This window comes from Chrysochloris asiatica, unplaced genomic scaffold (assembly GCF_000296735.1).
Source record: "Chrysochloris asiatica unplaced genomic scaffold, ChrAsi1.0 scaffold00175, whole genome shotgun sequence".
Classification (NCBI taxonomy): domain Eukaryota; kingdom Metazoa; phylum Chordata; class Mammalia; order Afrosoricida; family Chrysochloridae; genus Chrysochloris; species Chrysochloris asiatica.
Window position 1 is genome coordinate 641597 of NW_006408693.1, and position 24189 is coordinate 665785.

Genomic DNA, 24189 nt, shown 5'->3' on the forward strand with positions numbered 1-24189 from the left:
AATTGTAAAGTTAGGTGGTCAGATGTGTTTCCATTGATATTTAGAGTTCCTCTGCTTAACTAATCATGGTAAGATTATTAGTCAAATGGGATCTTTGCTTTTATCAATGTCAAGTTATCAGTTACTTGCTCTTATACTGATTGTAAATAAAACTATAAACTTTTTTTAATTCTGGGAGTTGATGATTTATTATAACATGAGAAAATCTCAAAATTGAGACTCTCAAAACTTGATTCAAAAATATAAAAGAATGTCTTACTCTGGGTTCCTTTACCAGCAGACTCTGAGACAAAGATTTTAATTTAAGTACTTAATTTGGAAAGTACATTAAATATCTTTTCAGATCTTAGACATAAATCAAACTATGAAAGACAAAAAAACAACAAACAAAAAAAGGTATATATTGAATCAGTCACCATTAGATTATATACTTAATTGTTTTTTCTTAGTTTTATTATTATTATTTGTTTCAAAAAGAATTAAACTGAATAAGAATTAGATATATACATTGGTACCTAAGAAACCCTGGTGGCATGCTAAGATAAGCACTAGACAACACGATCACTGCACCTCTACCCTATCTGCCATCAAGCCCTGCCTCCTGAATTCTAAACTTTTTTTTTTCTTAAATCATAGTTAGCTAACCTAACCTAAAGTTAGATTAGCTGGAGAAAGATGATGCTTTCTGTTTCCTTAAAGATTTACATCCTCGGACACCCTGCCTTAGAGTTGTTATGAATCAGAATCAACTCAATGGCAGTGAGTTTATATATTAGCTCTGGTAGCGTAGTGGTTACGAATTGGGCTGTGAACCACAAGGTCAGTAGTTCGAAACTACCAGCTGTTTCACCGGAGAAACATGAGACTTTCTGCTCCTGTAAAGAATTATAGCCTCAGAAACCCTGTACAGGGTTGCTATGAGTCGGAACCGACTCCACGGCACATAACAACAACAACAAGGAGTTCTAGTGGAACTATATGATAAACATAGATCTGCTAAATGCAGTTCAAACCCATCAGCCACTCCACAAGAGAAAGATGAGGCATTGTGCTCTCAAAGATTTACAGCTTTGGAAATTCTATACAGGGTCACTAGGAGTTAGAATCAACTTGATGGCAGTGGGTTTGGGTTATATATTAGTATATAAGATTCAGAAGATGATTTTAATTGAGATTGAAACCATAGAATCTATATTTTTAAAGGCATCTTTATTTGAATATATGAAAAATAAAAAGTTTTGTGGTAAAATATACTAAACTAAAAGAAAACAAACAAAAAGAAAGCTTGCATTATAGCTGATAGTAAATACATTAATATCTAGGTCATTGAAAATCATTAAAACCCTAAAAATAAAGATAAATATTCCAATATAAAAATGGACAAAGTATTCAAAAAAGAAGTAGTTTTAGTTCAATAAGCTACAAATATACCAGATTCTCTTAAATCTCACTATTAGAACATTGGAGACAAAAAAAAAAAAAAAAATTCAGATGAAATTAAAGTAACAATGAAAGATCACATATTTTCTAGAGGAAAATAATGTTGATAGTAAATAATAGTATGACTAGCAGTAGTATGTGAAAAGATGAATATTGGTATATTGCTAATAGAAATTTGAATCATTACCTCAAACCAGAGTGCTACAATTTTTTCCATATCCATCCAAAGAAAAATACTGATTAAAAAACAGTGCTGTCACTTTTTTGTTCATATAAGCAAAGGTCATCAATCTGATACTACAGTTAATAAAGTCTATAAGAAGGCAGCATTTTAATTTTAGTTTTAAAGTATAATGTTTAAGGATTTTTGGACTCATGTAAAAAATACATTTTTTTTTCTAAGCATTTTTTCAAAAAGAAACTGACTAGAGTTTAGTGGCCAACCTGGTATTCTTTCTTAATTTTTGATGAAACAAAATAGGCTGTCTTCCAATTTGTTAAAAATATCTGATGTGAGCCAACTTTTTTCTAGTATTAAATGTGTTATAGTTCTCAATTCTACGTCAAAGATGCATTCTATAAACATTACAGTAATCAACTGTGAAGGTCCCACATGCACTGTGGAAGAGAAAAGGAAGCCTTTTATCAAAAGCCAGTTCCGGCTTCCTGTACAATGATACAGCTTCTGCAGTTTCTCTCTAGATAATCAACTTTAGTTAGTATTCATGGAATGGAAAAATGAAATTTTGCAGTGTACACAAGCACAATGTACACTTACTTTTAAATAACCTTAATATGCCATTTTGTTTTGAAGATGTTTGTTCCATTGCTTATTGGGATATATGTGCTTCCCATGTATAACTTAAGAAAAAATTTTTCAAAGCTTTCTATGAAGGAGTGTTGTTATCTTATTGTTACTTTTGAAAAAGAACTTTAACTTCTACTGTTCATCTAAAGTGTAATATAGATTTAGGGAAATGACCAAATGGTATGCTAATTTAATCAGGCTACCTTTAATCCTCCACTAAAACTGCTACAAACTATTTCTCAAACAGCAAGAAAATTTAGAACATTTATTATCCTTGGAATCCATTTTGTCTACTATCATTTTGGTATATAAACTTTTTTCAAGGTCTTCATGGTGACTCAAAGAGATAAGTACTTTACTATCAGACAAAAGGTTGAGCATGTAAACCCACTTAGGGGTACCTCAGAAGATAGTCCTCACTATCTGCATTCTAAAGATCACAGCCTTGAAAACACTATTGACAGTAGTCCTAATCTAACACAAGTGGAGTCCCCATGAATCAGAATCAACTTATCAGCAAGTAAAACACTCTCCATCCTTGCATTGTTTATATGGATCTTTGAAAATATATCAGTCAATTTATTTCTTTTTTAAATAAAAAAAGTATCTTTTAACTGGAGAATTTAGCATATTTGTTGTTGCTATTAGGTACTATCGAATAGGTTCTGACTCATAGCTACTTTACACATGAGAGAAAGAAACACTGGCTGCTCCTGAGCTGAGCTCATAATCATTGCACTGCCTGAGTTCATTGCTGCTTCCACTGTGCCACACCATCTTATTAGGGGACTCACTATTTTTCACTGACCCTCCTGATGATATTTCTGAAGTATGAGAGATAAAATCTGGTCATATCGGTTTCTAAGCAGCATTCTGGTTTTACTCCTTTCAAAGCAAATGTGTTTCTTCTTCTGACAGTCCTTGGTATTTTTAATAATCTTCACCAACACCATAACTCAAATATATCCATTCTTCTGTAGTCTTCCTTTTTCATTGTCCAACTTGCACATGCATATGAAATTATTGAAAATGCCATGGCTTGGGTCAGGTGCACTTTATTCCTCAAACTGTTATATTTGATCTTGAACAATTTAAAGAGCCCTTGTACAGCAAATTTGCCTAATACAATATGTTGTTTGATTTCATGACTGCTACTTCCATGATGTTGATGTTGGATCAAGCAAAATGAAGTCTTTGACAACTTCAAGTTTTTCTCCATTTATCATGATGTTATTTATTGATACAGTGGTAAAGAGTTTTTGTTTTCTTCACATGGAGGTGCAGCCATACTGAAGACTGTGGCTTTTGATCCTCATTACTATGCATTTTAAGTTCTTTTCTCTATCAGTGAACAAGGTTGTATCATCTGCATATCATATATTTTTGATGAGCCTTCCTTCATACTTCTTCTCTATATCTGTTTCTTACCTTGTCTTTTATACTTTTCTTGAGTAATAAGTTTATCTACCAAACAGCTATCAGTTTATAATACTGTGGTGGCTTGTGTGTTGCTGTGGTTCTATGCCACTTTAAATACCAGCAGAGTCACTGATGAAGACAGACTAGGAAGATGGAGAGATGGACTACTTTTGAAAATTTAGTCACTGAAAGCCTTATGAACAGCAGTGCCATATAGGACCAGGATACTGAATATTCAAACATGATAAAGAACCCCAGAATATTCAGACATAGTGCCAAATGATGAGCCCCTCAAGTTGGAAAGTACTCAAAATAAGACTGGAGAAGAGCTGTCTACTCAAAGTACAATTGACAGTGGTGACGGGAATGAACTAAGGCTTTTGGGACCTTCATTTGTTAATAGTGCCCAATTCAAAATGAGATGGAACAGCTATAAAATATATTGAAATGGAGCATAGAATGCATGAATCATGACTCTAGAAATATTTGAGGTTGTCAAAAACTAAATGAAACTCATAAACATCGATAACCTTGGAAATAGCTGAAATGGATTGGCGTTGGGCATTGTTAAGCTGACAATCACATGTTTTACTAAGCCAGGAATGACAAATTGAAGAGGAGTGGTGTTGCATTAATCATCAAAAAGAACATTTCAAGATCTGCTTTGAAATACAATACTGTCTGTGATAGGGTAATATCCAAAGGCCTACAAGAAAGACACCCACCACTCATCTGTCAGTTTGTCATACTGTGGTGGCTTGTGAGTTGCTGAGATTCTGGAAGCTTTGCCACCAGTATTTTACATACCAGCAGGGTCACCAATGGTGCACAAGGTTTCAGATGAGCTTCCAGATGAAGATAGATTAGGAAGAAGTGGTGACGAATTACTTCCAAATGTTTAGCCACTGAAAACCTGAATAGCAGGGAAACACTGTCAGATATAGTGTCAGAAAATGAGATCCTCAGGTTGGAAGGCACTCAAAATGCAACTGGGGAACAGCTGCTTCCTCAAAGTAGAGTTGACTGTGATGACACGAATGGAGTAAAGCTCATGGGAGTAAAGCCACAGGACCTTCATCTGCTGATGGGGCACAACTCAAAATGAAGAGAAACAGCTGTAAATATCCATTAATAATCACAACATGGAATGTATGAAGTATGAATCTAGGATAATTGGAAATTGCAAAAAATGAACTGGAACACATAAACATTATCTTAGGCATTAGTGAGCTGAAATGAACTGGTATTGGCCATTTAGAATCTGGCCTACTGATTCAAAGAGATCCATATTTGTGCCCATTCCAAAGAGAGGTGACCCAACAGAATGCAGAAATTACTGGACAATATCTTTGATATCCCATGCGAGTAAAGTTTTACTAAAGGTAATACAGAAACTCCTGCAAGCATACATTGACAGAGAACTTCCAGAGGTTCAAACTGGATTCAGAAGAGGATGTGGAATGAGGGATATCATTACTGATGTCAGATGGATCTTTGCTGAAATCAGAGAATACTAGAAAGGTATTTTCCTGTGCTTTCTTAACTACGGAAAAGCTTTCGATTGTGTGGAACATGACAAGATATGGACAACATTGCGAAGTATGAGTATTCCAGAACACTTAACTGTGCTCATAAAGAATCTGTACATAGACCAAGAGGCAGTTGTTGGGACAGAACATGGGAACACTGAATGGTTTAAAATTAAGAAAGGTGTGCGACAGGGTTCTATTCATTCACGATACTTATTCAACCTGTATGCTAAGCAAACAATCCACGAAGCTGGGTTCTATGAAGAAAAACATGGCATCAGGATTGGAGGAAGACTCATTAACAACCTGCGATATGCAGATGATGCAACCTTGCTTGCTGAAAGTGAAGTGGACTTAAAATATTTACTGATGAAGATCAAATATCACAGCCTCTGGTATGGTTTGGATTGCATCTCAATGGAAAGAAAACAAAAGTCCTCACCAGTGGACCAATAAACAACATTCTTATCAATGGAGAAAAGATTGAAGTTGTCAAGGACTTCATATTCTTGGATCAACTATCAACACCCATGGAAGAAGCAGTCAAGAGATCAAATATTGTATTGCATTAGGGAAATCTGCTGCACAAGACCTTTTTAAAGTGTTGAAGAGCAAAGCTATCACATTGAGGACTAAGGTACACCTGACCCAAACCATAGTATTTTCAATAACCTCATATGCATGTGAAATCTGGACCATGAATAAGGAAGACAGTAAAAGAATTGATGGTGTTGGAGACGAATATTGAAAGTGCCATGGGCTTCCGAAAGAACCAACAGATCTGTGTTGGAAGAAGTACATCCAGAGTGTTCCTTGGAGGCCAGGATGGTCAAACTTCGTCTCTCATACTTCAGACATTGTCACGAGGGACCAGTCACTGGAGAAGGATATCATGTTTGCTGAGGTGGAGGTCAGAGAAAAAGAGGAAGACCCTCAGCAAGATGGATTGGCAAAATGGCAACATCAATGGGCTGAAGTGTAACAATAGTTGTGAGGCTAGCCCAGTATCAGGCAGTGTTTCGTTCTGTTGTGCATAGGGTCGGTATGAGTTTGTACTGACTCGATGGCACCTAATAACAACAACAAGGAAGACCAGTTAATGCAATTATTAATCAAATTTAGGCACCAAACAATAAAGGTAATTATGATGAAATTGAAGATTTCTACCAAATTCCACAGTCTGAAACTGATCCAACATGCAATCAAGATGTACTGACAATTACTGGTAACTGGAATGCAAAGGAAGGAAGCAAATAGACAAAGAGGCAACAAAGAGGAGGGACCAGTAATTGAAAAATATGGCCTTGATGATAGAAATGATGCTGGTGATGTCCTGATATAATTTTTCAAGACCATGGACCTCATCAGATGGAGTATACAGAAGTAAAATTGACTACATCTGTGGAAAGGCACAATGGAAAAGCTTCATATCATTAGTTGCGGAAAAAAAAAGGCAGGGCAGTTTGTGGAACAGACCATCAATTGCTCATATTTGGATTTAGGCTTAAACTGTAGTAGATTCAAACAAGTCAATGAGAGCCAAAATATGACCTTGAATACATCCCACCTGAATTTAGAGATTATAAGAATAGATTTGATGCATTAATGACTGAAAACAATTAGACTTGTAGGGTGACAACAAGATGCTTTATTGACTAACCAAATGCTTTCAATTGTGTGTACCATAACAAGCTATGCACAATATTGAGAAGAATGAGTATTCTGAGACACAAGATTGTGCTCATGAGGAACCTGTACATGGACCCCGAGAGGCAGTTGTTTAAGTATAAAAGGAAACACTGAATAGTTTAAAATTAGGAAAGGTGTATGCCAGGATTACATACTTACTCAGTCTGTATGCTGATCAAATTATCTGAGAAATTGGATTATACAAAGAAGAATGTGGCATCAAGATTGAAGGAATAGATATGCAGATGATACAACTGTGCTTGCTAAAAGCAAAGAGGACTTATAATGCTTACTGATAAAGATCAAACATCACAGCCTTTGGTCTCCATTGTACCTCGATGCAAAGAAAACAAAAATCTTCACCACTGAACCAATAAAGAACATCAATGTAAATAGAATAAAGATTGAAGTTGCCCAAGACTTCAGTTCAACCATTAACACGTATCGAAACAGTAGTCTAGAAATCAAAGCATGCATTGCATTAGGCAAATCTGTTACACAGACCTCTTTAATGTGTTTAACAGTAAAGGTGTCAGTTTGAGGACTAAGGGGTGCCTGACCCAAGCCACAGTCTTTCCAATAACCTCATAGGAATGTGAAACTTGGACAATGATTACAAAAACCATAGAAGAATTGATGTATTTGAAATATAGTGTTGGAGGAGAATACTAAATGTACTATGGTGCGCCCCCAAAACAACCAAATCTGTATTGGAAGAAATGCAGCTAGAATGTTCCTTAGAAGCCAGGATGGCCAGACTTCATCTCTTATACTTTTGGAAATATTATCAGGAGGGATCATTCCCTCAGGAAGGACATCATGCTTGGCAAAGCGGAGATTCAGCAAAAAAGAGGAAGACCCCCATTACAGATGGATTGGCACAGTAGCTTCAGCAATGATCTCAGTCATAGCAAATATTGTAATGTTGCAGGACCAGGAATTGTTTTGTACTGTCGTGTAAAGGTTCACTATAATTTAGTGTTCACTCAGCAGCACCTAACAGCAACAAGTTTGTGTTCAAAATATGTAACAGACGTCACAGTATCAGGCAATATGTTTCCTTCTTCTGCACATAGGGTTACTATGAGTCTGATCTGACTTGACATTCATAACATCAACTCCCTTTTAAATGACCTATTTCTTTTCAATTTGTGAAGTTTTCTGATTTCTAGTTATGTATAGGAGCTCTGGTAGCGTACTGGTTACTAATCGGGCTGCGAACCTTAAGGTTAGCAGTTCCACACTACCAGCTGTTCCGCAGGAGGAAGATGAAGCTTTCTGAAAGATCCCGTAAAGATTTACAGGTTCGGAAACCCTGTAGAGGGTCGCTATGAGTCAGTTCTGACTCCACGGCACATAACCATCGCCACCAGTTATTTATGGTGCGGTGTTATGTGTTAATGTGCAGTACTGCAAAGTCTATTTGAACCACAAGGTCAGTAGTTCAAGCTCATCAGTCGCTTCTGGAAAACTCTCTACAGGGTCACTATGGGTCGGAACCGACTTGCCAGCAGTTAACAACAACCATGTTCTATTTGTCTCTTGGTGTCTGTCTGGTTCCTTGAATCAGAATATTTCAATAAATTTTAAAGAGTTGATATCATTATCACTTCATTTATTTTTTCTTATCAATTTAACCTTTTCAAATTGAATTTAAATATATTTTAAATCATCTTACTCTATATGCTAAAGGAGCTCTGGTAGCGTAGTGGTTACGATTCGGGCTGTGAACCGCAAGGTCAGCAGTTCGAAACTACCAGCTGCTCCGCGGGAGAAAGATGAGGCTTTCTACTCCCGTAAAGATTTACACCCTCGGAAACCCTGTATAGGGTCGCTATGAGCAGGAACCGACTCCAAGGCACAGGCACATCACCACCACTACCATTCTATTCTATATGCTGTGTCTCTTAACCTTTCCATGTTTTGGGTTTGTTTTTTTGTTTGTTTGTTTTTTTGTCTTGCTGAACTACATCATTGAATTTTTTTCCAATGTATCTTCTGGAATATTGATTATTTTAGTTATATTATAGTTCATCTACTTTTCTGTTAAATAAGTGTAGTATATTTGGTAAATAGTTATTTCATTTTTTTCCCCTAGAAATTGTACTTAATTTTCCAAAGTTTTAAAATAACTCTTTGTTTTCCTCTGGATTGTGTCTATTTCTTACATGGTCTTTTATCTTTTTCGAGAGTAAGAAATTTGTGTTTAAAATATGTAATGGATCATACCAGAATTTCAAGCTGGAACTTTTCCTGATGTCTCTTTCTAATTTCTTGTCATTGCTTCATTGCAAGTTCGGTTATTTTAAAATATGTGTTTCCTGTAGTTCTTGAAAAATTATTTGTAACCTGGGTTAAAAGTAAGTTCTCCAGAAAGAATTTCCATTAACTTCTGCCAGATGCCCAAGGGCACAGCAAGACTATTTTAAAGCCCAAATCAGGACTATCAGATCTTTCTTTTGTACCACCCAGGTGATGTTAATGTAGACAGCAGATAGGAATGAGGACTAACTTGTAACTAGAAAGTCACAAGGATGGGTTTTTTTCTCTCCTCTGCTTCTTGTATCATTAAAAAAAATAAATATTCATTCCTATGAGAATTATGTAGGAGTGTGTGTGTGTGTGTGTGTGTGTGTGTGTGTGTGTTTATTGAGGGACTAGGAAGAGAGTTTCATTTTGTTTTAATTTTCTATCTTATTCTGCATGTATCATATAGTCCAATAGGTCTATAAGTTATAAACGTTTTCCTATTGCTTTTTCCATATTGGAGAAGCCTTAACAGTTTTCTTCATTCTTCTTACCTGCTCTACCATCAAAACCAAACATCAAGATTTGGATAGATTTATTTTTGTTAAGTTCTTCAGTAAACAGACTTCTATATTTAGATATTTTCTTTGGGAACTTATTGAAGACTGCACTTGGGAATACTTTGTTTATATGTGTTAGAAAACCAGTATTGGTCAGAGGGAGAGACATCATCAGAATCTGGGATGGCAAACTCTTGACAAGAAAATTAGTTTGTGATTGGCCCCTTTGATCATCATTGGATAAGGATTGCAGCAGAGAAGGTGTTAACTTGGGGTAAGACGCCCTTGCACAGGATTACAACAATTTAGGAATGTAGATTTATTCCATCACCTCTGGAAGCTGGAGGAATGAATGCCTTGATTTCTAAGGAATAATCTGGGCAGGGTGTAAAACCAGCTACAATATTCATATCATTTAAAATTATTTTTACCTACATGATAGGACCAACTAGCCTAGACTAGCTTTTCTCCAGAAGGGAATATATTGTTGCAGACCGTGTAAGACTGGTCAGAGGTTTGAGGCAGCCCGAGTGTAACAAATGAGGCCACTGACAGTTAATGGCAAATTGTTTTTCATCTTAATATTCAGTTACATGTATTAATTTAATACACAGAGCTCTTGATAACCCACAGATAAATGTGATATTTTCCTAAAGCCTAAGACTAAAAGTTGCAAGGTCAAGCCTTTCTCCAAAAGGATTAACTAAAAATATCTTAGCTACTTCTCGGTTCTTTGTTCTATAGACAAAGAACCCATCCTCCTTAATCCTTTTCCAGGTGCAGCTCAGGAAGCTGAAACAGCGGGACTCCGCCCAAGCTTTTGTTCTTACCTCTCACCTTCCCCCAACTGAGCTCAAGGGCTATATATATGTTAATTGAGCCTGAGAATCCAAGTTGCTGGCCTGGGATTCGAACCAGTGAAGTATGATGTAAAGTTACCTGAATGTCTGGAAAAGTACTGATGTTAGCTGTATCCTGTTTTGGTCCCTCCCAGCTTGATGTGAAGCTCCTCCCCTGAATAAAACAGAGGCCCGGGCCTCCCAGGTGTGCATTACGGGTTGGAAGGCATGCAGTAAAGATTGCAGTGCATTACGGGCTGGAGGGCATGCGGTAAAGATTGCAGAGCAGTGAGTTGCTGCCTGCAGAGGGCGCGATGCCTGTAGCCCCAAGTCTGCCCACCAGAGATGTATCCACCCTGGTTTCTGGGTGCCTCCTTGTCCCCCTCTTTCTGTCTGTGTATTCTTTTGCTATCCCTATCGCCGCTGGATCTCCCCTCCTCGTGAACCAAACACTCGTGAACAGCACAACTATGTCGAGTCCAGTCCCCGACAATATATATTTTGGAATTGTCTCATGAAATAATTTGAGAAAAGAGAGAGAACCTGGGGATTTTGGATAATTTGTGGTTTTAATACATCATAAAGAGTCCTGATTGGTACTGTAGGATAAGTACTGCACTGCAAACCACAAGGTAGGTAGTTTAAACTCACCAGCCACTCCTCAGAAACCCTATACAATGTAACTGAGTCAGACTTGAGTCAGACAATAACAACAACAATGCATTATATGTACTCTAAATTTAGATAAAAGGGAACTTCATAAATTCATGGGAAAATGGTATTAAAAGGTAATGGAATTGTTCCACAAACTTTTTGAATCTGCCTCACATAATGAATCAATATAGCAACACATGCACACACACACACACACACACACACACACACACATTGTTGGAAATATATGGCACAGTGAAGGAACAAAAAACAACTTAGCACTTGGCATTAGGAGAGGCTTCTGCCGAAGATGCAGGCCAAACTCCATTTTTTCTGTTTACTGCTTATTCCAAACTGACTTTCAAAAGTCAGTTAGCAAATATGCCTCAGGAAGCCTACAGCTACCCTTCTTCCTTCCTGCCCCTTCTTCTCACAACATGCTCTCAGGAAGAGCATTCACTCATATTGGCCATAAAAATATCCCTACATTAGGCTGTTAAATGGCTCAAGCTTCATGAATAGGAAAATAATGTTTAAGGATATCACCATTGTTTTGTTAACTTTCAAGCATAATTCTATTAATGCCAGCTAATTAAAATTTTCTTCTTGTAAGTTCCTAGATCATGTGTATTTAAGCTCTGAAAATTTCCTTCCCCTGCAGTACTTTGGAGAATCCTTATGAGGTATTGCCTAATTTTGGATGATTTTGAGTCAGTAAGGATGCCTGGAGGCTTTAAGAAAAGAACCATAAATATTTCTAGATGATCACAAGAGCATTCTACTTAATGCCTATGAAAAGGTAATTGCATTGCTCAGTCCATCCAGTGTTATCAAAGATTATCAAAGATAATTGATCATCTGGTGCCAAGACCTGTCTTACAGAAAACCAGATCCACTTAGCTGAAGGTCAGAGATACTTCAAGAATGAGGATGTAGTACATTCTGACTGATCTCCAAATTATTACATAACAAGTGATGCCAACAATTTCAGATACCCTGGTTGCTGGTTCCATCTTGAAAAAAAGTTATGCATGCCTACATCTCTCCCATGCTCTGCCTTAAAAACCCCTAGTTTCTGGAAATTTCCCCTTTTCTTAACTAACCTACCCCAATATTAGCACAATTAAAAAATATATAATCACCCTTTTTTTGAGCAAGCAGAGCCGTGGTCCTGGTGTGATTTTAGACTTTACAGTTTCCACCTTTGCTTTTAAACCAATAGCAAATAAAGCTCTGATCAATTGCTGATGCTCTCAGTTGAGTTCTTTTGAAAGTGAACAGCAAGAACACTAATATTAATGGTCCTGTGACAGTTTTTATTTTTCCTTCAATGCATTCTTTTATTTTAACATAAGCTCCAGTTCACTATCTGACATTATCTATTTGAAGAAACCTTCTAAATATAACAGTACCGGAATACTATAAAAATGACGGTGTATGCTAAATTACTTTGCACATGGAAATACTATTTTTACTAAAATTCTCAAATCATTTTAATGGCCTCTGAAAGAATATCTGAGAATTCATTTAATAAATTGTTTGAAAAAAATCAAGCCCATAATACACATTTTAAAATATTTCTTAGAAAAAAGTTAACTATATATGATGTTACACTGTTGTTACTGTTAAAGTGCCATCTAGCTCATTCTGACTCATGGCGACCTGTAAGGTTTCCAAGGAGCAACTGGTGTGCTCAAGCCACTGAATTTTTAGTTAGCAATCCAGTGCTTATCGCACAGTGCCACACCAGGACTCCTAACATGCGCTTCAGAAGGTTAATTCAGCTAACTTAACCAAAGACTAAAGATATTTTTTAAAAATTGATTAACACAAGAAGAAAAGGAAGTGAAGATTCAGGTCTCAGAAAATGCAGGTCAGGGAAAGCACTGTAATTGATGTAGCAGAAAATGAAAGTGAATTCAGGGTATCCTTGCCAATTTCAATGGACTTCTACATTCTCTGCCCTGCTCATCAAGATTCAAACTTCAGAGAAAAAAAAAAAAGTCTATAGTTGCTTTGGCTTGGCCATGTCCCCCACTTTATTTGGAGGAAAGCAAGGAATCATGCATTTTAGTCAAACAATGTGTGAAGAAAATTATAGAATACTTACTTAGTTTCCTAAGAGAGAAGTATAGCACTTTTACCACAAGAGAAACTAAAGCCGCTCAGGCCAAAATAACAGATGTTCGCTGATTTGTTTATGAAATTAACAGTTTTACTCAGTGAGAATTCCAAAAGCCATGCTAACAAGTTAGTCACAGAAATTTAAATTATCACAGCTACTCTAATAAACTGTCTTAACAGTTTCTAAAAAGAGACCTAAAAATGTTTATAATTAGTAATTTGATAGTGAATCTATTATTAGGAACTTTTCTGAAATGCTGACAGAAAATCATTCACATGTAGAAAAACATAGTAAAATCTTATATTGGTATCAAAAACACCTTGTTTTTAACCGAAATTCCATTATTTAGAAAACTGAAGAGATTGGATTAAGCTTCAGATTATTCTACAATCTAGGAAATATATGTATGCCTTATAAGATCACCGGGAAAGAGAGTGAATATTCAGTAAGTATATTACTGACAAATATAGAAATTATTTAGCTAAACAAATTATGATATATTTATATATAGACAGGATACAAATTTACTCTATACACATAGACTTTTAAGAAGTTATTAATTATCTGGAGAAACATATATGCTATATTGCTGAGAAAAACTTTTTTTAAAATAGAGCATAAAATTATATATATTTGCAATTATAAAAGCAAGCATAGCATTTTTTTGGAGTAAAATATGATACATGTTTAAAATAATAGTCTTGTCACTTTGTAACTATGAGGGTTTGGAGATTTTCCTCTTAATATTCTGTGGGGAGTCCTGGTGTGGCACTGTGGGCTGTGTCAGACTTCAAAATCATTTGAACTGCAAGGTTGATGGTTCAAGTTCACCAGCTGCTCCTTGGAAACCCTATACAGAGTCACTATGGGTCGGAATCAACTCAACAGCACTTATCAACAAAAACAACAACAATATTCTATGATATTTTAATAGAAATATTATATTCAATCTGGTGAAACAGAGTAGTCATTTATAATACTTAATAAAGGTCTACAAAAGAAAAAAATAGACAAATATGTCACTATTAAACAATTGTGTGCTATGTTGTGTTAAGTGCCATCAAGTTAATGCTGACTCATAGCAACCCTATGCACAATAGAATGAAACACTGCCTGATCCTGGGTCAACCTCACAATCTTTTTCATGCCTGAACCCATCGCTGCTACCACTGTGCCAATCCATTTAATTGGGGGTCTTCCTCTCTCTCCCACCCTCCTCTTTACCAAACATGATATCATTTTCCTGTGACTTGTCCCTCTTGATATGTCTGAAGTTTGAGAGACAAAGTCTGGTCATCCTGGCTTCCAAGGACTATGCTGGCTGTACTTCTTCCAACATAGATCTGTTTGTTCTTTTGGCTGTTTATGATACTTTCAATATTCTCCTCCAATATCATAATTCAAATGCATCCATTTTTCTGTGGCCTTCATTATTCACTATTCAACTTTCACCTGCATATGAGGTTATTGAAAATATCATGGCTTGGGTAAGATGCACCTTAGTCCTCAAACTGAAATGTTTGCTTTTCAACACTTTAAAGTGGTTTTGTGCAGCAAATTTGCCCAATGAAATATGCCATTTGATTCTTGACTACTGCTTTCATGACTGTTGATGGTTGAGCTGAGCAAAACTGTAATTTGTCTTTGTTGTTGTTGTTGTTAAGTGCCGTCGAGTTGGTTCCGACCCATAGCGACCCTGAACAGGGTTTCTGAGGCTGTAAATCTTTACGGGAGCAGAACGCCTCATCTTTCTCCCGCGGAGCCACTGGTAGTTTCGAACTGCTGGCCTTGAGGGTCGCAGCCAGATTGGTAACCACTACGCTAATTTGTCTTTACTAGAATATTAAAGAGTTACTGTCTCTCTGACAATATTATTTTATTATATGGGAAGATATGGTATTAAAAGTTGATATAAATAGTTCTATAATGTTGCATTAAAAATTACAATATATGAATTTAAATTTACCAAACTTCAAAATTTTCTTCTATTTCATTTCTATTTTACTGATGCAAAGTAATTAAGCAATCTTCTCTGAAATGTATTATATTGCTATTTAAAATATGAAAATTAAAATGTGAAATATGTTGTTTTTATATCAGAACTTTTCAAATATATCACTGATGTTGCTTGTACTCTCGAGACTGACAAGATCTAAATTCTGAGCAGAATGTTTTTTACCCCATAACAAAATCTTTGGAGGAGTTTTATCAAGCAATAAAAATAACTTCAGTCATTATATATAATATGATTAACTGAAATTATAGGTATCTATGTAGAAGATTATTTTCTTAAATTTAAACCACATAATTAACTAACTGAAGGAAAGAAATATCTGTTATGAACAAGGAATAGTAATAATTAGTAAAAAAAACTTTGAAAATGCAAATTTCACCATTATTCAGGTTATATTAATAATGAACTGAGTTTCATAGAAAATTTTAACTTTTAAATCTTGTCTTTAGAAGACTTTCTTTTACACATACTTTTTCCTTTTTTCAAAGTTTTTAATTACGAATTGAGTGAAAGTTTACAGGGCAAATCATCAGTTTTACATTTAAAAAATCATATACTTTGTTTCATTTCCATAATTATAATCTCTACCATGTACCATCAGTTAACATTATTTCTCTCTATTCATTTTAACTCTTTTTTTTTTTTTTTTAACACTCAGGAATATATAATAATTTGCATCACCAAAGGGCAAGTCTGTCTCCTGGACACCAGCTCTCAGTCCCTCTCTTTCCATGATTCTTGAGTCCTCAGCTACTCCCTCTCTCAAAGTACCCATCTCTACCTCCATCTCTGGTGCCACTACTGCTCTGGATAAGATCTTGCATTCTGCTTGTGCTCTTCTCCCCTAATGATCCTAGGGTCCTCTGTTTCTGGATTGTAAGTTTAACTACTCCCCCATTTTTTGTTATAAAACTTCTACCTTTACAGTTGTGACAGTCACAATTATTCCTGGTAACAATTACTCACAATTGAATCATAAGACTCTTATCCCCATCTCTTTTCAGCAGACCCATCTAGATAAGATGAAAAGTATTCAGTGGGGACTCTATCATCCCCCCCCCCTCAATCTTAAATTAAACTCCTTCTTGAAACCTTGTAAGCCAATCACTTCATGCCTGTATCGCAGCCTCATTTTAGGTAGCCAATATCTAAGTTGCTGGTCCCTATATATCCTTTATACAGAAGGGATGGCATTTTGATACATGATGTGAAGATTCCTTCTCTCTCTGCTGGTATTTTCAGCTAATACCTCCATGAGTATAGGTCAAGTTCATCAAATTATAGCAATTTACTTTCATTTCCTTTATCAAAAAATGTTTTCTTGTTTATCTTCCTCTAGTCAAATTCTGATTATCAAGCCATCGAGGTTAGGTCAGATTGGTACTATCAGCAAGTTTGGTGTTCTTGTGCGTCTCCCTCACTTCTTACCAGCTGAATACTTCATTGTCAGCTCTAGCCCTCTGTGGCTATGTCCTTGTCCATGAGTTCAGGTGTCCCCAGGTCTCACCACGTTTTGGACCCACAAGCCCTTCCTTTACTCGCTCTCATCTCCAGAATAATGGGAGTCTATGGAATGTGGTTGAATTCTGCCCATTTCTTCATTGCTGCCTTTCCCCCTCTTCCACTCACCAGTAGACCAATGTGGTCACCAGCAAATTTGCATGCCTGCTCATGTATTCCCTTTGAGTTTAAGTCTATAGGGGGAATTTGTCCTGAAGGGACTTGATTGCTTACCATGATGGCTTCCCAGTGAACAACTTACTTATTCTTGTAGTAGCCAATCATACTATCATTTTTGTTTTCAGTTTTTCCAGATGCTCTTTCTTTGAAGATGTATCTTCTGTCACTCTAGCTATTCTAGGCTGATCTGCTTGTCCTTTCTAGTAGGAATGTCCCACCTCTGGATGGTGCTCAGGATTCCACCCAAGCTCCTATATACTTCAAAGGCTCAGCAAGAGGCCTATTTCACTGGGCAAATTCTAGAACCCCTTTTAGATATTCCAATGAGTTATAGTCTAAAAACAGGCTTACAAACTTTCTGTAATCATGTTGTCCAACATTTCTTTCTATCCTACTCAAGTATCTATTTTACAATAGTAGGCAATGGAAACAAATATTCATAAAACAGTTGAGTATCTTAGTATTATTTCCCCTCTTCAGACTATGCCTCGATCCCTGCATCACAGATCCCTATTGTCCCAAGGTTGAACATGCATCACTATTTACCTCTGTCTCATTTAGCCAACGTAAACCTGTCTCAATGTTCCCCTATCTACCTTGTTCTTTCACCCTGTCTCCCTTTTTGTGTATTGCCCTCCCCAACACCTGAACTATGATGTGTCTGTCCCCTACCCTGTGCTCTACTGTCGTCTCCTTCCACCTACCCCAACCCCCACATGCTCTCCCCACCAGTAACCAACAAAGATTTCACCCCCTTTAAGTATGGATATCTTTTTAAAGTTTTTACAATAATGGTTGTATACAATATTTGTCTTTTTGTGACTGACTGATTTCACTCAGCATAATGTCCTCAAGGTTCACCTATGTTATTTGGTGGTGTACATCTTCCTTTTTACTCTTACAGGTAGCATAATGTTCCATTGTGTGTATGTACCACAATTTGCTTATCCAGACCTCCATTGATGGGCACTTAGGCTGTCTCCATCTTTTTGCTATTGTGAATAGTGCTGCTATGAACATTGGTGTACAGATATCTACTCGTGTTATGGTTCCTATTTCTTGTGGATTTCAAAGTAGAGGAATTGCTGGATCATATGGTATTTCTATTTCCAACTTTCTAAGGAAGTGCCATACTGTTTTCCAGAGTGGTTGACCATTTTTCAATCATATCAGCAATGTAGGAGGGTCCCAGTCTCTCCACATTCTCACCAGCATTTATTATCCTCTGCATTTTTGAACTTTGCTGTTCTTGCTGGTGTGAGATGATATCTCATTGTTGTTTTGATTTGCATCTCTCTAAAGGGTCGTTATGGGTTAAAATCGACTTGACGGCACTTACCAACAACAACAACAAATGGCTCATGATCCTGAACATTTCTTTATATATTTGTTGGCTGAATGAATGTCTTGTTTGGTGAAGTGTCTGTTCAGGTTCTGTGCTCATTTTTTAATTGGATTAGTTGTCTTTTCTTGTAGAAGTGCTATAGTTTACTATTTTGTTGTTGTTATGTGTCATGGAGTCAGTTCTGACTCATAGTGATCCTGTACAGGGATTCCGAGACTATCTATCTTTACGGGAGCAGAAAGCCTCATCTTTCTCCTGCGAAACATCTGATAGTTTGAACTGCTGACCGTGAGATTAGCAGCCCGAATCATAACCACTACGCTACCAGAGCTCCTTGTAGTTTGCTATGTTGTTGTTGTTGTAGTTGTTGTTATGTGCTGTGGAGTCGGTTCTGACTTATAGCAACCCTGTACAGGGTTTTCGAGGCTGTAAATCTTTACAGGAGCAAAAAGCCTCATCTTTCTCCCGTGGAACAGCTGGTAGTTTCGAACTGCTGATCCAAGGAGCTCTGGTAGCATAGTGGTTAGGAATCGGGCTGCTAACTTCAAGGTCAGCAGTTCGAAACTACCAGCTGTTCTGCAGGAGAAAGATGAGGTGTTCTGCTCCAGTAAAGATTTACAGTCTCCGAAACCCTGTACAGGGTCACTATGAGTCGGAACCGACTCCACGGTACTTAACAACAACAACCTTATGACACATGTAGTTTGCTATAGATTTTAGAAATTAGTCCCTTGTCTAATATGTTATTGCAAAAGATTTTTTTCCATTCTATGGGCTCCCTTCTTACTCTTTTGGTTAAATCCTTTGATGCACATAAGTTTCTAATTTTTAGAATGTCCCAATCATCTGTTTTGTCTTCTTTTGTTTGTGTGATTTTTTCAAGTATGGTAGTCTGTGTGTGCCCTGGATTAGAGCCCTTAAATTTGTCCCTGTTTTTCATTGATGACCTTTATAATTTTGGGATTCACATTTAGGTCTTTAATACATGCTGAGTTGGTTTTTTTATATAGCATGAGATAAAGGTCTGGTTTCAACCTTTTGCATATCAATTTCCAGTTCTGCCTACACCATCTGTTGAAGAGATTATGTCCTTCCCACTCAGTGTTCACTGTATGTGGATGGGTGAATTTCTAGGTTCTCAATTCTGTTCCATTGATGTATGTATTTTTCATTTTATCAATACCAGGCTGTTAGGACAACTGTAGCCTTGTAGTAAATTTTGAAATCAGGGAGTGAGAAGCCTCCTACTTTGCTCTTTCTCTTCAGTAGTGCTTTCTTTATCCATATAAAGTTTGTAATTGTTTTTTCCATCTTTCTAAAGAATGTTGTTGGAATCTTGATTTGGAATGCGTTAGATGTGTAGATTGCTTTGGGTAGTATTGACATTTTTACAATGCTAAATCTTCCTATCCAGAAGCATGGTATATTCTTACATTTTTATAAATCTCTTTTGGTGTCTTGTAGTAGTGTTTTATAGTTTTCTTTGTATAGTTTCTTTGTTTCTCTGGTTACATTTATTTCTAAATATTTGATCCTTTGGGTGGCTGTTGTAAATGATATTGCTTTCCTAATTTCCTTTTCAGCATTGTCATTATTAATGTAGAGGAGTCCAACTGATTTTTGCATGTTCATCCTGCACATTGACACTTTGCTGAACCTTCCAATGAGTTCCAGTAGTATTTTTGGTGAGTCTTTGGGATTTTCTATATATAGGATCATATTATCTGGAAAGAGTGTGAGTTTTACCTCCTCTTTGACAATTTGGATGCCTTTAATTTCCCTATCTTGCCGTGTACCTCTGGCTAAGACTTCCAAAACAATATTGAATAAGAGTGGTGATAAAGGGCATCCTTGCCTGGAACCTGTTCACCAGGGAAAGGCTTTCAATTTCTCTCCAGTAAGAGTAATATAGGCTGTTGGTTTTGTATATATGCTCTTAATTATGTTGAGGAATTTCCCTTCAATTCCTACTTTGTTGAGTGTTTTTACTGGAATGGATGTTGAATTTTGTCAAATGCCTTTCTATATCAAGCAATATGATCACATGGTTCTTCTCCTATATATTACTTATATGGTGGATTACATTGATTGCTTTTCTAATGTTGAACCATCCTTGCATCCCTCGTAATATTCTCATTTGATCATGATGTATTATTTTTAGAAGTGTTGTTGAATTCTTTTGGCTTGGATTTTGTTAAGAATTTTTGCATCTATGTTCATGAGAGATGGTGCTTGGTGGTTTTGTGCCGTGGAGTTGTCCCCAACTCATAGCAACCCTGTACAGGGTTTCCGAGGCTGTAAATCTTTACAGGAGCAGAAAGCCTCAACTTTCTCCCTTGGAACAGCTGCTAGTTTCGAACTGCTGACCATGTGGTTCACAGTCCGATTCGTAATCTCTACGCTACTAGAGAAATATTAGTCTATTAATATTTTTTCTTAGTAATGTCCTTCCCTGGTTTGGCTATGAAGGTTATGCTTGCTTCATAGACTATATCAGGGAGTTTTCCATCATCTTCTATATTCTGGAAAATTTGTGTAGAATTAGTCACAGATCTTTGCTGAATGTTTGGCAAAACTCACCAACGAAGCCATCTGGACCTAGACTTTTTCTGGTTGGGAGTTTTTTGATGACCTGGTCAATTTCTTCCTTTGTTATAGGTCTGTTCAAGTCTTCTACTTTACTCTGTGTAAGTTTAGGTTGGTCACACTTTTCTAAATATGTACCCATCTCCTCTAGGGTTTCAAATTTACTGGAGTAAATATTATTCATAATATTCTGTTATTATCCTTTTTATTTAATTTATTCTGTTGTGACATTACCCATGTGCTACCTAATGCATTTGTCTTCTCTCTCTTTTCTTTTGTTAGCTTTGCCAAATGTTTGCTGATTTTATTAATCCTTTAAACAAACAAACAAACCCAGCTTCTTGTCCTGTTGATTCTTTCTGTTTTTTGTTTTTTTTTTTTAATCTTGTTTATTTCTGTTGTATTCTTTATTATTTCCTTTCTTCTGTTGATTTTAGGTTTATTTTGCTGGTCTGTTTCTAGTTGTTGGAGATGTGTTAATGTGTTAATTTTGGTTCTTCCTTCTTTTTGGATGTGTGCATTTATTGCAATAAACTGTCCTCTCAGCACTGCTTTGTGCAAGGTCCTAAAGATTATGCTATGTTGTGTTTTCATTCTCATTTGTTTCAAGGAACTTTGTAAATTCACATTTTACTTCTTCTACTTCCCAGTTGCTTTTCAGCAGGCTGTTATTCAGTTTCTGTGTATTTAACTTTATTTCCTTGGTCTTTCTGTTGTTGATATCTAATTTGATAGAATTGTGGTCTGAGAAGATGCTTTGTAGTATTTTGATATTTGTAAATTTATGGAGGTTTTTTTGTGTGGCCTAACACATGGTCTATTCTGGAGAATGTTTAATGTGCACTGGAAAAGAATGTGTATTGTGCTATTGTTGGGTTGAATACTCTGTACACATCTATGAGGTCCAGTTGGCTGATTGTGTTGTTTAGTTCTTCTGTGTCTTTGTCAAGTTTCTTTCTGGTTGTTCTATCCGTTTTTGAAAACAGTGTATTAAAATCATCCACAACTATTGTAGATTCGTTTATTTCTTTCTTCAAATCCATTAGAGTTTCCTTTATATATTTTGGATCTCTTTCATCAGGACCATAGGTATTTATTATAGTTATGTTGTCTTGTTCAATTGTCCCTTGAATCATGTGATAATGTCAATCTTTTTCTATTATGCTGGGTTTTCCCTTAAAGTTTATTTCATCAGAGTTTAGTATTGCCACTCCTCCTCATTTTTGGTTGCAATTAGCTTGGTATATTTTTTTCTATCATTTGGCTTTTCATCTGTCTTTGTCTTTGTGTGTAAGGTGTGTTCCTTGCAGACAGCATATTGAAGGATCTTGTTTTCTTATCCATCTGCTTTCTCCATCTCTTATCAGGTGCATTTAATCCATTTACATTCAGTGTAATTATCGATAGGTATGGATTCATCACTATCATTATGTTTGTGTGTTTTGTGTGTGTGTGTGTGTGTGTGGTGTTGCTGCTTTCTTTGTTCAGCATGTTTTCCTGTGCTGAGTTCATGTTTTCTTTGTGTTCTTTCTTGTCTGTTTCTTCATGGTTTTATGTTTTAATGGTTCCATGTTCTTGGGTTTTCATTTTCTTCGTGTGTTATGAAGCTTTAGTTTTCTTTGAGGTTACCTTATATTCCATTAACTTTTCCCTTCATTTAAGACAGTCTATTTTATCCTATAATCTCCCTGATCTTCTCATCATCTGGATCTCAGTTCCTATGTGTTTCCTTCTTTCATATTGCAATTGTTTTGATCATATACTGACTTTCCAGATCCTCTGAATTTGTTCTTATAGTTTTGTTCTTTTTGTGACTCTTCTGTTTGTCGATTGAGTTCTGTGTGGTCCTGCCATGTATGTCACTCTCTGGTTGTTGTCTGTTCTTGTTGGTTCTCAGTCCACAGAACTCCCTTTAGTATGTTTTACAGAGCAGGGTTGGCTTGGCAAAATCCCTTAGCTTCTGTTTATCCTGGAATGTTTTGATTACACCACCATATTTTATTGACAGCTTTGCTGGGTAGAAGATTCTTGGTTGGCAGTTTCTTTTCTTTCAGGATTTTATATATGTCTCCCCAATGCCTTCTTCCCTGCATGGTTTCTGCTGAAAGATCAGAGATGAATCTGATTTACTTTCCTTTATATGTATCACTTCTGTTTTCCCTAGCTGCTTTCAGCATTCTGTCCTTATCTTTGGTTTTGGAGAGCTTAATTAATATATATTTTAGTAATTTTCTTTTAGGATCTTTCCTTCCTGGGGATTGTTGAGCTTCTTGAATGCCTATCTTATCACTTTCTAGGATAATAGGGATTTTTTTTTTTTTCCCCAGCAGCTCTTCAACTGTCTGCTCTGTGGAGTTGTATGATTCTTCCTATTCTAGAATTCTGATAATTCTTAAGTTATTCATCTTCATGTTGTCCAACATGAATCTTAGGCTCTCTTTAGTTTTTTAAATCATTTTTTCTGCTATCTTAGCAGTATTGAGAGATTTGTCTTCCAGCTCACTAATTCTGGCTTCCATCTCTTCACTTCTATTCCTTTTCCCTTTCAGTGTATTGTCCATTTCTGATATTCTTTTATCAATCATTTGGACTTCTTTTTGTAGGTTTTCAATTGTTTCTAATGCTGTATCTATCTTATTTGATTGTTCCTGTAGTGCTTTCCTGACTTCTTCCTTCTTTTTCTCAACTCCTGTGTAAAGGGTTTTGATACATGTCATTACTATTTTTCTGAATTCCTTCTAAGGAATTTCCAAAATCTGCCCTCCTTCCAATATGGAGTCAAGGTCTACCACCAGTTCATTTGTCTCAGTCTGATTATCTTGTTTCTGAACATGTTTAGATATGGTCCTGTGTTTCTAAGGCATATTCAGTAGTTGACTATTACCTTAATAGCTTGACTCTATGACTGTAATTGCTGTCTCTTCTTGGTTAATTTAGGGAGAGAAAGAGCCCATAAAGGTAAAGAGGAGACCAAAAAAAAACAAAACAAAACAAAACAAAACAGCAAGAGCAAAAAAGACAGATTGGATACTGTAGTGTAAAATCTCATGCAGGCAAGAAGGCAATGGGGAGACATATACAAAGCCCTACAAGAAAAAAACTGCCAACCAAGAATCATCTATCCAACAAAACTATCAATAAAATATGATAGTGTGATCAAGACATTCCACGATAAACATAATCTGAGAGATTTTATCAAAACCAACCCAGCACTTCAAAACATCCTAAAGAGAATTTTGTGGACTGAAAACCAA